The 15,618-nt window shown below is 41.5% G+C and overlaps 1 protein-coding gene and 1 long non-coding RNA gene across 11 annotated transcripts in view; both read left to right on the top strand.

Moving 5' to 3' along the window:
• Positions 1 to 170: 170 nt before the first annotated feature.
• Positions 171 to 1,651, top strand: LOC120750212 (uncharacterized). Its single transcript, XR_005699933.2, has 3 exons — positions 171 to 293; positions 728 to 983; positions 1,436 to 1,651. It is a non-coding gene; the product is annotated as an uncharacterized LOC120750212 (long non-coding RNA).
• A 6,673-nt stretch (positions 1,652 to 8,324) lies between these two features.
• The window catches only part of ITSN2 (intersectin 2), an 81,573-nt gene continuing 74,279 nt past the window's right edge, over positions 8,325 to 15,618 (top strand). For 4 of the 10 annotated variants that reach the window (XM_058419606.1, XM_040058567.2, XM_040058578.2 and 1 more), the window contains exon 1: positions 8,881 to 8,997. The gene's annotated coding sequence lies outside the window, so the exon portion shown is untranslated. Of the gene's footprint in view, positions 8,347 to 8,622; positions 8,681 to 8,873; positions 8,998 to 15,618 lie in introns of those variants that run through there. The other 6 variants (XM_040058574.2, XM_040058571.2, XM_040058568.2 and 3 more) reach the window with 3 other exon arrangements.

Below are 15,618 nucleotides of genomic sequence, written 5' to 3'. Positions count from 1 at the left end.
TGGCTCCCGGGAATGGCTCCCGGGGACCGGCGCGGTCCCAACGCGGGTCCCGGTGCGCACGCGCGGCGACCCCGGCGCGCCCCGCCCGCGGGGGGCGGGAGCTTGGGAGAGACGCTGGGATGAGAGGGAGAAGGGGAAGGTGTAAAAAAAGGAAAAGGCATTTTTTTGGTGATTCATTGGTGCCTAAAAATGTAACTTGTTGTACGGGCCGTGAGCCCCTGAGTGCGGGGGCTGCCGTGCTGGATGGGTGCTCCCCCTCCTCCGCAGTGCCATCGAAATCTTATGGAGTTCTGGTATTATAAAATATAATTTATAAATAATATATGATAATCTATTATTTCAATATACATAAGTTATATGTAAATTATATGGCAAAACTAGTAATGAATATTTATAAACTTTTGTGATTGCAATGTATTATGTAAATGACAGTAAATTAAAATGTAATTGCTTATGCCTAACTACACATAAATAAAATAGCTATTTTAGAATTAGTAATAAAATACATTAAAAACAAATAAATACACTTTATAAGGCCAGGTTGGAGGGAGCTCTGAGCAACCTGGTCCAGTGGAAGGTGTCCCTGCTCATGGAAGGGGTATTGGAATTAGATGATCCTTAAGGTCCCTGCCAAGCCATTCTAGGATTCTATGATTAATATAAATGCAAAACTGGCTCTGTAGATTGTTGTCAAAAAGTAACCACACATTTTTCTCCCTTTCCTCAGGCTGAGCTCACAGAAGGAGTCAGGCAGGTGCCAGAGCTGGTGGAAGGGGAAGGGAACATATGGCTGTGAACAGAAGGAAGGTGGGAATGCGACAAGTGATGACAAATTGGTTTGCTTGGAGAGGAGTTGTGCTGTAGCTTATACCAGCCTTTGATTTCTGCCATGCTGACTTGAGCTGTGTGTGACTTGCTCTGTGGAAAGAAAGTACATCCCACTCCAAATGAAACCATGAAACAAGGCAGAGCAAGTCCTTCAAGTAAGCCTTTTTGTCCCAAGAGGAGAATCCAAGAATAGCAAATGTTTGAAATGTTCTTGCTTAAATTACTCCACCTTTCTGTTCTTCATCTGTAAGATGAAGATACTAATATTAACTTTCCTCAGGAATCTTGTGAAGAAAAAGCTGCATTTGTGAAGCACTAGTTACAGTAAGAATAACATAAAAACCCAAGAGAAAAGCAACGAAAATATATTTTTGTTCAGCACTGCTTCTGAATGGTTATTAAACAAAACCCAAGCTACTTAGTGAATAAGGAAGATAATAAAAACTTTAACAATTCAGGAAGCACAATTCACCTTGCAGCATTATTCATCTTTCATTATTCATTATTCACCCACTGAAAAAGGGTGGGGGTCTGAAAAATAAATAATTTGTGCAAATGTGCAAATTAAACCCGTCCATAGATTTGTGTTTAAATTGACTTATTGCAGGCTCTGATTCAAAGCTGCCTTATTGCTGTGGAATTGATATGGACTTTCCCTGGGTAACTTCTCTGACTGAAGGGTGAAGCCAAGAATAGTCTGAGGATGCACAGGTGTACTGAGTCGTTCCATTGCAACCTGGGCAAAGCAGAGTTTGGCGATATAGATTTACCTGGAACAATGCCTGTGAAGTTTCCTGTTTCTTGTTTATCACTCCAGGATTGATGAAGACTTCATCATGCCAATCAAAGGTAGGAGTTCTACCAGGCACCTTTAACATCTTTATAATAATGGCAGAGCTTCTTTCCCTGGCTGTGTCTCTGTATTAATGTGTTTCTTTCATCTGATTTTAAATCCTGTCAGTCTTGTGAGCACTACTCAGGCAGTACTGAGCTGGCTCCTTGTGAGATTAAATGGCCCAGGACCACAGGAAGGCAGAAGCATGACACAGCTCTTATACTCTTTGTCTTTCCAGCAACTTGAAACTGCCATGTTTGCAGTTGTCCCTCCATTTCACTAAATTTCACTAAGTGCCGAGATACTAATCTAGGCAATAGCATCCAATCCATGATGATCCCAGTTCAGAAGAGGAAAAGCAAATTCATCTGCAGCAATGCAGCACAGTATTTCTTGGAAGGACACTGCCAAGTTTGCCAGTGCCAAGCACTGATAGATTTATCTTGTTAGGTAGTAAAAGCCCTTTTCCTGACACTGCTGACACATGACAAAAGGATACTTTTGCCTTAAACTATTTAGCCATGAAGGTTAAAGATAGCAGACAGGTGAGGATTTATTGGTCACAAATATAATAATCATTTGTTCTTAAGTGTTTTAGTGACTCTGCAGCCAAAATTCCTCTGGCGAATGGATTTTCAGAAAGACTGGGAATAGATCAGTGAAGTAGATCAGCAAATTGTAGATTTCCCTTTCCAAAGCAAGAAGCAGGATAAAAACAAGACAAACCTTGAAAATTCAAGTGAAGCATTAATGGCTGATACTATGATCTCTTTTCACACTCCATTGATTTCAGCTCTGGCTTGAACTCTGTTAAAGTTTAATATTAATGTTAGTTACAAAGTGACTTGCTCTGACAGTCTTACCTCTAGTCAAAAACAACTAAAAAAAAAAAAAAAAAAAAAAAAAAAAAAAAAAAAACCCTACCTAAGAGATCAACTCTGTTTTGGGGAAAGACTGCAAAATTAGATCCAACTCCCCAAATGCAAAAACTTTGTCACTGATTTGAGGTACAGCACAAAGTTATTACTTGCAGCTGGTATAAGAATTTGCCTTTGCTTCCGTTTTTCATGGAAAAGTCCAGCAGGATGTCAGACAGATGGGGGCAGCAGCACCTCAAACTCTCAGCATTATACCAGGCAAGCAAGAGCCACAGTCATGGGAAACTTCTGTGTACACTTCCATAAACCAGCTTAAAACTAGAGTGATCTCTTTGGCCTTTCAATGAATACCTGTTTTTATTAATTATGTTATTAATCATAAATTCACTTTTCTGTTTTACACTGGTTTGCATATTTTTATCATAATATGTACTTGTTTTATAGCATGCCTGCATCTTTCCAAAAATCCATGAATCTGAAAAAATTTCCTTTCCACAGCCACTCACGAAACATTCTGAAATCTAAGAAGATTTTTTTCAAATTTTCACAATATTTATGTTATTCATCCCTTAAAAGCAACGTGTAATTCCAGAGAATCTCACAAAATTTGGTACACAAGAGGTAGGTACACTACTCAAAAATACTGGTCTTCAGACCCAACAGTATGTATTAAAAAACATGGTTTTAGTACCTAAAAGTGAAAGATTTGTGGGGGGGAAACACATTTGTAGCAAATGCAGTAGGGATCCCAGCCTATTTGAATTAGAGTGACTTCTTGGCTTGCAGCAAAACTTGAGCGTGGAGAAACAAATGCGTCTGAAATGAACCTGCAACTCTGTCTTACCAAGGTGTTATTTACTAATTGTGGCATAAGGATTGTAAAGTTGCAACAAATAACCTTGCTTAACCCCATTACTCTGCTATTGTCAGCACTAGGCACTTGTGAAATTCCTGTGTGCTTGAGCATTTCTGCCTGCCTGCACTGCAGCTAGGGATAGCAAGTAAAACCCTTGTGTCTGCTCAGCAGTTGGCAAAGTTTTATTTGCCATAATTCAGTCTGCATGAGTCAGCACTACCTCCCTTCACAACATGGTCTGGCCTGTCTGGAAAGCTGCTTTCTCTATGGTTACACAGATGTTCTGTAAATCTCAAAATAATTTCAGTGCAATAGGCAAAGAAGCCTTTGTCACACTAAACAAGTCAGTCTAGCTCCCCATCCACTACTAAATAATATCAGTGCTTAACAGGGAACAAAGCTGGGACATGAATATTGTATTTTATTTCATTTTATACAGCCATGGAGTAATAGAAAATACTGCAAAATGAATACAGTGGCCATTTATTACTTGTAAACCTGTGTGGGCTTCTGATTCAGAAACCAAAAACCAACATCTCTAGAAGTTATATTTTTGATGCCGTGTGTGCTTTGTGCCTTCTATGACTTTTTGATAAATTGCTACTCAGAATCGATATCAGAAATGTACCACTCTTGTTCTGTTAGGTGTGGAAAGCAAATATTAACTTGTCCTTTTGTTTATTCCATTGTGTTTTAAGCCTCCATTTTTTAAATAAAGATGGGGGTTAAAAGACAGTATCTAGCAGTTACTCAAAAGGAGGAAAGCTGTTGGACACTGCTGTAAATATAAAACCTGCAGCACTGAAAGAGGGCTCATTGCTTCTGTGTTCACTGGAGGGAAAGAAGAGGAGGTGAAAAAGAAAATTTAGCATGAATAATAGAGTTGAATCTAATAAAGGGGTCAGAGCTGTCACTCATCAGGTAGGTGTGGCTGTTCCTAAGTGGTTCTTTATAGCTGGGAAAACAAGCTGGACTCTCCAGATGAGGAAATGCCACTCATTAGGAAGCAAAATTAAACAGGTCACTACAGGAGGAATGTTTGCAGGTCACTATTGAGCAATTACTGCTTTTTGACCACTCAGAAATAGTTGTCGCTTTACATTCCTCGATCTCTGACCAATAACTGTGCACAAAGCATAGCTTATTCTTGTAGTAACTAACTTCTGGTGTTCATTTGGTTCTGTTTTATTCTTATGTGTTTTACATAAGAATACATTTACATAAGCATACATTTGCAGGGAGATGTCTATCATCAAACTTAGACACTACCTGGTCAGAGGGCTTGGACAGGGAGAATAAAGCATTCACTTCTGGTGTGCTTTCATGCAGCAGAGCAGAGAAAAAAAAGCAATATTGTGAAGTAAACTAAGAACAGAGTAGAGGTCACGTTACCTTTTGCCGCTCAGTTCAGGCTAAGCAATTTTATTAATGATTTTTTTGCTGTCAGAAGAGATCTTTCCTTATTACTCTAAAGATAGCAAAATTGCTTGTAACGGGAAACTGAGGACAGAGTACAGATAATGATCAAAAAGTAAAGTCTTAATGTGAAAATTGAGTTGCTAGGAATAGTAATAGCTTCTCCGTCTTCATTATATCTTGTTAGGTTTTGCTGTTGTGTGTTGGTTTTAGCTCAGACATGACAAGGCGATCATAGAATGGGTTGAGTTTCACTTTAAAGATCACCTAATTCCAATCTCCTTGCCATGGGCAGGGACACCTCCCACTTGAAGTCCAGGATAATAAATGATACCATAACAATCCTAGAGGATGAAACGTTGCTTATAGTAAATCCTGCTTCTTTTCTGCTCCTCCCACACTTTTCATCTTAATTGGTCTCCTCTGAGTAGCTGTTGTGCTGCAAACCTGCCCCTATGTCTGGAACAAGCCTCTGTCTTATCATAACATTGGTTTCATCTCCTTTCAGCTCCTTTTCTATTATCAGTTAATATTAAACAATTTCTCTTACTTGAATGCCATTTTGAAACAACCTAATTCATTCCTGTAGTTTTAAGTTTCTCTGCCACTGTCTACTCATTGCTAGAAGCGTACTGTCACCAGAAGGGACTTTTATTTCACCTGGTATTTGACATCAGCCCCCAAATATACATGTTGAAGCTTGTAAAAAGCACTCTTTCCAAACCCTGAGATACCCAAGGGCAGTATCTGCAACAGTGCATGTAGAAACTCCACCTTCATAAAAGTAGTGTTTTTCTTTTGAAGCTACTTCAAGAGGTAGTCAAACTCTGAATGGAATTTAATTTAATTCTCCATTTTAAAGATGTGATAAGAGTTTGTGCCTCAGACACTACTACTAAAACATCTCTGTAAGACCCTTAGGTTGAGTAAGAGCTCAGCTTTACTTCAAGGATGCATTTTTTTTTTGCTGACACTAAACATTGTATGTCTACATACTCCATTTCCAAGGAAGAGTGACTTGAGGGGCTGCTGCATTCAAATGTGTCTGCACTACTGGTTGTGAGTCCTCCTCCTCTTCCTGATAATTGGTTAATCTTAGAGATAGATACTTATTCTTCTAGTATCTCTGATCAGCTCCAGTTCATTGTGATAACATAGATGCATTGAATTTGTGCAGAATCAGAACATAAAGCTTTGATGTGCTAATTTTTTATACCAGGTTATCTTGCTAGGGAGTCAGCTGAATTTTAATTCCCTACAGCTCCTCCCTCCCCAAGCAACAGGTCAGAAGAGACAATTCTAGGACCCCACTGGGTGTCCAGCACTGGGTCTTTAGCACAAGAGAGGTGTGGTCCTGTTAGAGCAGGTCCAGTTCAGACCATGAAGATGTTCAGGGAGCTGGAGCACCACTGCTATGAAGCAAGGTTGAGCAAGTTGGGATTGTTGATCCTGGAGAAGAAAAGGCTCCAGAGACTCCTTATTGTGGCCTTTCTGTACTTCAAGGGGCCTGTGAAAGAGGTATTTTCAGTGGGCCTGTTTCAGAGGGAGAAGGGGTAAGGGTTTTAAACTGAAAGAGGGTCAATTTAGGTTAGATTGGATAAAAGGAAGGATTTCTTTTCATAACGAAGGGGGTAAAACACTGTCAGGGAGGTTCTTGATGCTCCATCTCTGCAAACATTCGAGACCAGGTTGGACAGGGCTCAGAGCAACCTGATCAAGCTGAATATGTCCCTGCTTACTGCAGGGGGTTTGGACTAAATGACCCCTAAAGGTCCTTTCCAACCCAAACCATGCTACCATTCTGTGGTTTTCCTGGCTTCAGTTTTGTCTCAAAGGAGGTATTAGTCAAGGTGTGTAGCTACCTCAAATGAGGTACATTGCTGCTTTCCTATAGGGATCTCACAATAATAAAGCAGATGGGTCATTCTTCATCTGTCATATTTACAGAATCAAACATCCCAACACCCTTTTTACAATTCCTGGTTTATGTACTTTGTCACCTAAAAGCCAGCGGTTAAGCACAGACACAGCCCAAGTTCATTTGCTTGTGGGATGTGGCAGTAACATCAACTATAGAAGAAAGGAACTGTAAGGCTCTTTCAAAAGTCACCTAGTTCAACGTTCAAGGCACAATCAGCTGTATTTAACAAACTCCTCCAGCATTTGTGTAACCTGTTCTTAGAGACTTTCCTTCACACATTTTTACACTGCCCTTCCCAACCTTAACTACTGTAATTAGTGACCTGATCGATTTTGTCTTATGAGAAGGAACATCTTTATCTGGTTTATTGCTGTCTTAATCCTCTCTACAATGGCCTTTATGAACCTGTAAACTCTTATGCTTGATGCAAGAACTTGTCTTCAGTCCAGAGCGGGCTGGAGGCGTTGCCAACACAACAAAGTCACATTTAGAACTGCTGTATCACTATAATGTGTACTAAACAGATTAAAGGCTGCATTTTAAGAGGTGTTAGAAAGTATTTCAAGTGAAAAATGTCAGATGAGAGACTTTTTAATTGGGCTTCAGAGAAGCCTGTTCTTGAGCCAGGGCTGCTTTGTTATCCCAAATAATTATATGGAATTATATGAAGCCCTGCTCATGAAATCTGCAGATGACTTCAAAACAGCCCAAGGCCACCTGGGCCCCTTGAATAACACACGTTTTAATCCACCTACACAGGAAATATCTATGCATCAAAGCTGAGCTTGTTGTCTGTTCATAGGATAAAAATACAAAGCATGTTTTTGGACTGGGTGTGCGGGAGGAGAATGCTGTATCTTCAAAAGCAGTGAATCAGATGAGGGCTGAGGAGGTCACAAGGGGTAAGTGCGTGAATGCTGCCAGTGCAATGTGGCAGCTGCAACAGCAAATGCAGACATCAGGTGTGTAAGCACAAATACTGCCCAGTGTTAGTGCTAGGATGTGGCCGTGGCCATTGCATGGCACAGGAACGTGACTGTTCTGGAATCACCGTGAGCGATAAAAGGTGTAACAAACTGGAAAGGCTCATTAGGAACCCAGAAGAATGAGTCAGTGGAAAAATCTAGGCTGTACGAAGGTGATAGGTAATTATCACCACAGCAAAAGCATGGCAGGAAGGCGCTGTAATGTGCGGTGAGATGCCCTTGCTGGAGAAGGCAAGCATTTGGTGGTTAGAAATTATGGCATTTTCCACATATTGCCTTCCTACAGGATTCTTTAATTTTTGGAAAGATAACCCCCTGAAACGCTACGTATTTCAGTGCACTGAGCAGTGCCTGACGTGATCCCAGTTTAGGTGCTGGTGCCAGCCCCGTCCGCGCTGGTGTGGGGATCCCAGCGGCACCCGCTTCCCACGGAAAAGTGCCAAGGGTGCTGTTACCTGCTCCCTGGTGGAAAAATTGTCTTAATCTGGGAGCTTTGCCTGCACAGAACAGAGGACACGGCTTTTCAGCTTCCAGTAGAGATAGGACCGGATACAGCCGGAAAGCTAAAGCAAAGGTAACCTGTGGAGCAGATGAGGAGGCAGCGACTGGAATCGAGTGAGACAGAGGTGAGCACGGACGGGGTAGATCATCTCTGTCACTCAGGTCTTTAAGCAATAGCTGTTACCGTAAAGCAAAGGCACCGACAGGCTCAGTACCGACATCCTCGGCCCGCGGCACTGTTTGGCGAGCCCGGCCCAGAGCCGGGGGCTGCAGCCTAAGGCAGAGAGACCCCCCTCCATCGGGCTCCGAGAGCCCCGTCCCGGCTGCGGCGGAGCCCGGCCTCGGGCAGCGCCCGCCCCCGCTTCCTCCCCCGCCCCCGCCGCCATGTTGTGGGGCCGGGCGCCGCGGGAGGCGCAGGGGCCGCGGCCCGGCGAGCCGCCGCTCGGGGCAGCGCAACAGGTACCGGCGGCGTGGGGGGCGCGGGCCGCGGGCGGGGCGGGAGCGCTGGGGGCTCCACTGCCGCGAGCCGCTTTACTTATCTTTTATCTCTTTGCTGAGTCTCGCCTCCTTTTTTTTTTTTTTTTTCCTTTTTTTTTTTTTCTTTTTTTTTTTTTTTTTTTTTTTTTTCGGTGGGGGTGGTGTCTGGGGCTTTGGGCGGTAGCGGTGGAGGCTCCCACTGCCGGCGCTGCCGCTGCTCGCCCGCGCTCCCTCAGTGCGCTGCGAGCGGAGAGATCCCGGTGCCCGTGCCCAGACAGCTCCCGGAGCGCCCTGCCGAGGTGAGGTGACTCGGACGCGTTTGTAGAGCCCAATTCCTTGTGGTAGTGGTGATTTTGTTCCGTCTAGTTAACTGTGAAAACCCGGAGTTTGGAGAAACCGAGCTGGTTTCCGCAGTTAAAGTTTGCAAACTGTTCTGTCTGTAAATAGTCTGGCTTTTCTCGGTCTCGACTTCTCACCGCGGCATGTCGTAATTCAGAAAATAAAATGAGGTTGAGGTACGTGATTCGGCTCCCAAAACATTAAGGTACCATTTTGAATACAGTACATGGTTTTCAGGGCAGATGGGGCTTTGACATCTGTCACATTGCAGAACTCGAAAGTAGATCGTGCTTTAAGATAGTGCCTGCGTTCTTTGAAGTTATTCTTGCAGCGGTTCTCTTAAACATCAGTCGGAAATTCCCCCTCTGAAACACGGGAATGAGAAATCTCAAGCTTCTTTGCCCTTGTGTCCAGGCTGTCTTATCGTGTGCATCGCTCTTTTAGGAGAACGATGTTTTTTGAACTCGTTTGCTGTTGGTGCTGGCCTGTGCTGGCCGGAGCTCCCGCGCCGGAGTGTGCGCAGGAAAGCTCGTGGGTGTGTGAAAGCAGAACGTGGTGTGGGTGGGTAACGTCGGTGGCACATGAGTTGCTGCTCGTTCTCAAGAACTTTTAATTATTCCTCTGAAATTTACTTGTAACAAACATCTGTATCCGCTGATGCGATGGTGACATGTAGAAGTAATGAGTGGTTGGAACTAATTGGATAAATAGCTACCTGGACTTCGTTCTGATACCAAACCTGGTTAATTTTTGTTACCTTGTTTCCATTCTACCTCCCCTGTTTTGATTGAGGTTTTTTTTTTTTTTTTTTTTTTTATTCTGACTCAGCTGGGAGGGGCATTCATAGCGCTGTGCCTCGGAGTATTTAGAGAAGCCCTAATGCAGTTTCTGGGCTCCGTGTGATGTGACGAGAACTGTGTGATGCCTGCAGACATGGATTTATGCTGCTCCGTGCTCTCTGTTGAACAGAATTTTTTGTTAGATTAGCCTCCTAACTCAGATGCCTAAATTAGATCAAATGAATATGCTTATCCCTTAAATTACTATCCTGAGGGAATTGCATTAATTTTTTTTCTCCTCCATCTGTACAAGATCTGGGGTACAGGACATATCCCTGGCTGAGTCGTAATTGTCACTGTAATAGAAACAAAGAGGATGTTCCTGTATCAGTAACAAGAACAAAATGGGGTACTTATAACCTGTTTGTGTTAATCATAAAAATAATGGGATTATCTACCATAGGTGCTGGTCAATGCACCAAAGCTTTATGGGTATTTATTTTTTTAACCATTTTTGTCGACAGAATAAGGGAGATCAAGGCAGAAATGATGCATGGATGATTTGAACTGTGTTTTTGAGAAGGCTTTATTTATTGAGATTCAGGTATTCCAGTGATTTGCACCACAGCAGTACTTACTGGAAAGTTTTTTACAGTTATTTCTGTTGTAGTTTTTAATGTTGAAAAGTGAATTAATTTCATGCCAGAGGAAAGTAGCAGCTATGAAAAATGAAGCTAAGTCATTAGGTGATAGTATTTCCTCACTGAGCTGCTTGTCAGGAGCTGGTGAGGAAAATGAGGCAGCATTTGGAAAGTGAAAGGTGATGTGCATGCTTTGCTTGGAGTGTTATCAGAAATCTTCACAGCCTTTGAAAATAGGCATCTGTCAGGAAAATACCTTGGGATTAGTTCCTGAAAGGCAGTGAAGTCCAGATTAGTTCCTGTCACAAATTGAGGCAGATGTCTCTAGTCTGAGAGATAACCTGTTAGTTAATGGTTTGCAAGTAAATTATCCACTGTTGCCTCAAAAGATTTAATTTGATCAGCATGCAAAATATGTGAAAAAAGCTTTTAATGAGATTTTTCTTTTCAAGGCCAGAGCTGGTCTCTTTGCCTTTTTAAATCTGGTTCAAAAATTGGACATCTTTATTAGTAATGTAAATTCTGGCCTATTTTCACTTGAAAGGAAATATCTACAATATCTCAGTTTTTTAAAAACTTTTAACTATTTCCATTTATTTTTATTTACCTCAAACATAGTTAAAGAATAATATTGTTCTAAAGGGATTTCTGGAGGTCATCTGGTCCAACCCTGTGAAAAGCACGGTTAACTCAGATCACTCAGAGCCATATCTGGTTGTGTTTGGATTACCTCTGAGGGTGAAGTTCCCAAAAACTCACTGGACAGCCCTCTTCAGTTTGGTACCCACACTGGCCCAGAGTGCATCCCATCCCCTTGCTGCCAGTGAAGACATTGAACAGTACTGGCCATGCTCTCAGCTCCGAGGCAGCATCATTACTTCCAGCCAGGTGGATTTGGGACTACTGACCACTGCCCTTTGAATCTATCAGTCAGGCAGGTTTCCCACCCAGTTTACAGTCAGCATTTTCAAACTATAGTTCTCCAGTTTGGCTGTAAGGATACTGTGGCAGACCTTGTTAAAAGCCTTTGTAGTGTCAAAACAAGCTGCTGTGCCCTCGTTCACAGGACCAATCATCTCAGAGATGAGATGTGTCAGATGTAGTTTCTCCTCGATAGCTACATGCCATTTCCCATCACCTTTTTCCTCTTCAAGCATCTGTAGCTGGGTCCCAGGAGGATTTGCACCATAATCTTTCTAGGGACTGAAGTAAGACTTAGCAGCCTTCTGTTTGCCTTTTTCCACTCGCCAGGATCCTTGATCGGTCAGCAAGACCCCCCAAAAATAACAGAGCTTGGTCTTACAGTGACATTAGCCAGTGTTCCTGTCAGCACTGGGCCTGTGATTTGTTCTATGTATATGTATGCAAATGCTCTACTTCCTTGTTTTCAAGTTATTTTGACTTTCAAAAGCTGTTTTTAGGTTAGTGCAATGTTAAATCTCTCGGTAAAGGATATTAGATGATGTATCCTGCCATGTTTTTAAGTTTTGGGGTGAAGCTTGATCTAGACAACCCTTCCATGAAAATCATGAGAGCAGTAGTTGCCTGACAGAGAGCTTGGGGTGTTGCTTGGATTGGAAGATCCCTTTTATGTGGATGAATGACTGGGAAAGTCAGTAACCCTTCTTAGGCTTTTTTGTCTTAAGTGATGATTGGTGATTATAAAGATAACAAAGATAAAGTTGTGCTAATTGGAGAGTTCGCTTTATTTTATGACTTACTTGTCAGTAAAACACTTAACCCAAAGCATACTTTGAGGTTCAGAGGTTGAGCCTAGATATAGAGTGAAATAGGGTAGTTACTGTATTCCTCTTACCTTTAAGAACATACTGCCACTCTTTAACTTCACCTTTTAAAACTGTATTTTTCTTGTGTGCTCTGGCTGGTGATAGATGCCACATCAGACTGTTTTGAAGGGAAACACTCATGTTAGAGTGCCTGGTTGGATTTCTGGAAGGGCTAAGCAGCTGGTTTAAGTGATCCTGAAATTTTCAAATGCTTAGTTGCAAATATTGCAGGTAGCTGAATTCCCCCTGATGTCTTGTGTCTGATTCCTGATCAATATAGAACTGAGAGATTTATGTCTACTTGTAAGTTAAAACTCCTTCCAGTGACAGACCAGTGTAAGCCAAAATTTTAAGTCAGCTGTGAGCAGTGAAGCCTTGTTTTCCATGGCATTGGCTGTCTGAGTTTGATCAGATGTGAGCCTGTGTTGAATTTTTTCTTGGGGTCAGTATATTTAGAGCAGCTTTTAGCCATGTGGATCCTCTGGTGTCTAATATAGGCACTCAAACATACAGCAGTCTTTCTTTTCCTTGGGGGCACTAAATTTGGTTGTGCCTTCTCTGTCTGGTTGCCTGGTTTTTTTATGAATGTTATATTCAGTTAAGATCCTTGCAAAGGACACCCTTCTGTTAAGCTTGGTTCATGCTGGGTGATGAGGTTCATCAAAGTAGTTAACTTCTCATGTCTCATACTCTGAGAAAGGCAAGCTAAGAATTCAGTCATCCTGGTTGCTTGGTTACTATAATGTTACTGCTTTCATTAATTCACTTCTTTATCAGGATGGTGGGGTTTGGTTTTGTTTTCTTATTCTCAGATTTATTTAAGGAGAAGTCTTTGGAAAACAAATAGGAGACTTTATTTCATGAGTTCTTTGTTCTTCTGCATATACATTGTTTTATTGCCCTTTGCAAGAGATCCAGGGACTGTAGTAACTCGTTTTTCTGGTATTGTTGTGCCATTAGCACCAAATGTTGTAAAGGTGAGGATTAGGTCACATAAAAATTATAAAGTAAAAATGGAGCTGGTGAATGTAATTTTTCTTCAAATTGAGAGTATTTGAACTTGGTCAGTATATGAACAGAGCCTGGCCAGGTTGGTTACTTGGATCCTACAGTTAAAATAATGGATTGAACATTAATGTATAGATGACCGCAGTGTTGTGTAACACTTATTTTCAGAACAGCACGTGAAATTCAAATGATGTAACATGATGACAGCAGCACCACAAAGCACTGGAATTACTTAATAGAGGACAAGTACCTGAGAACTATTTTTAAACATTTTGGCAGTTACAGATAGTTGAAAATGCATGGTTGATCCAGAAAAGTCACAGCTTCTTTGGAACAGCGATTCTGAGAGCAGGCAGTTTGACTTGAGGCACTTTGATATAGGATGTTTTTGCTTCAGATTAGCAGACAATAATTCTGAGCAGGCTCTACTAGAGAAAATATTCAAGGCTGATGCAAGTGGAGTTTGTGAAATGCTGTGGCATCAGTCATGAGCAGTATCTGCAGTTAGTGATTCAACAGCATACACATGAAGTCAGGGAAGAACAGGAAATGGGAGTTAACTCTTCTTTGTTTCTAAAAATATTACAATTGAAACATGAAAAAAAAAATTACCTATTATGGCTATATAACAAAAGTATCAAAAAATCAGAGCACATTTAAATAATACTTTAGTCCTGTCTTTCAAAGGTCATGAATTTTACTAATCAAAAGCTAAAACTTTCTAGCTTTTTCCACTACACTCTTATGACTTCAAGGTAGGACACATCTTTTTAACTGAGATACTTTTGCCCCTTGGGATTTTACATGATATTGAGATGTTTGTCTAATGTAGGTGATATTTGATTCCCTAAGATAATGAAATTCAACTGGTGTTCAAAACATCAGTACTGTATGCTCTAGAACTCTCTGGTAAAGGTTTAAGAGACCACATTTCTACTGGATGGTTTGAAGGACTGCTCTTGGTAATATAAGTATTGCAACTTGTGGATGGTAGTGGGGTCAGAAGCAGGAGTCTTCAGCTGGGGCAGGTGGGAGGTGCAGTGGCCACACTGCCTGTGTCCTGGGTCCAACTGAGGACCAGCGTGCTGGTCCCAGAGTCCCTGTGCTGGGTGGGATCTCCATTACACCCACACTTCTCTGTGTCACTTTGGGGAATGCATTTTTACCCATCCATTATCCAACTGCAATACTCCTACCTAGTTATTTTTTCCTGTTTCGACTGCCATATGCTAATCTTTGCTTCTTCTCCCACAAAGTTTCCCTGGTTTTTGATTCATCAGAAATAAACACAATTTCTTCACTTTAAAGGTCTCTTGTGGCCTTTCTCCTCTCTGCTTGTCATCTCATTCAATTTCAGAAGTTAAACTTGCAATGGTTTTGTGCACCTGCCAGCTTGAAAGCAGATACCTGAACTGTAAATCCAGTCTCACTGAATGTTTTACTTTCATTAGTTTTACAGATAGTCAGAAATTGTTCTCTGCTGAGCACAGAGTGCTCACGTATCTTTTGTTTTATACTTCGCTGTAGCAGCCCATTAGATGTTCTGTACATTTTGCACTGTTATCTGTGTCTGAAAGCTGAGCAGCAAGTTAAGTAGCATTTCTTCTATCATAATAGGAAAATAGCATTAAGAATTCTTCTTTAAGTTGGGGGGGGCAGGCACGTGCTTGTTTTCATTTTTGAGGGTTTTTTTAGCATTTTGCTTGTGCTCCTGATGGAAGGACAGGATTGGGCTCAAAATTTTCCTCTAAGGTGGTAAGATTTTAAATGAATAAGCTTTAAAGTAATAGGCTCTCAATATTTCCAGTCATGGTTGAAGTAAGAAAACAATGAAAAGAAGACAACTCATCAAATGCTTACGTTTTGCCCAAGTACACATTGACATAAATTAGGAGTTACAGTGTGAAAATAGAGAACTGCAGGTTTTGAGGTGTGTGGACCTCACCAAACAGCATTTAAGGGATGCTTGCACAAAGCTTGCAAATTATTAGATGTGAGAACTGATGTATTTTAAAACCGAATCTAAAAAAAAAAGCATATGGAGTGGGGAGTCATGTGAATTAAAAAGTAGGAAGCAAAAAAAAAAACCCCAAGAATATTTTAAGTTACCACCCCTTGAGGAGCAAGCATATCTCACTCAGCTCTCTGGAAAGGTTACAATATGCAGCCTGGAGTTCCTTCTCAAAGGGAGAAGCTCAGAGCCTTTTTAAAAAAATCTTATAAATAGTCTGCTTCTTGCCTTTTATTTAATTTCCTTTTTAAGCAAAGCAAGTGGAGATGGTGATGTCTGTCTGTCTGGGATCAGGTGAGTGAATGTATTCTCCCAGGGCGTGACAGAGCTGGGTTCAATTCCCATCTTTTCCTGA

This window comes from Hirundo rustica, chromosome 3, assembly GCF_015227805.2.
Source record: "Hirundo rustica isolate bHirRus1 chromosome 3, bHirRus1.pri.v3, whole genome shotgun sequence".
Taxonomy (NCBI): Eukaryota; Metazoa; Chordata; class Aves; order Passeriformes; family Hirundinidae; genus Hirundo; species Hirundo rustica.
This window is presented reverse-complemented; position numbering and strand designations above follow the sequence as displayed.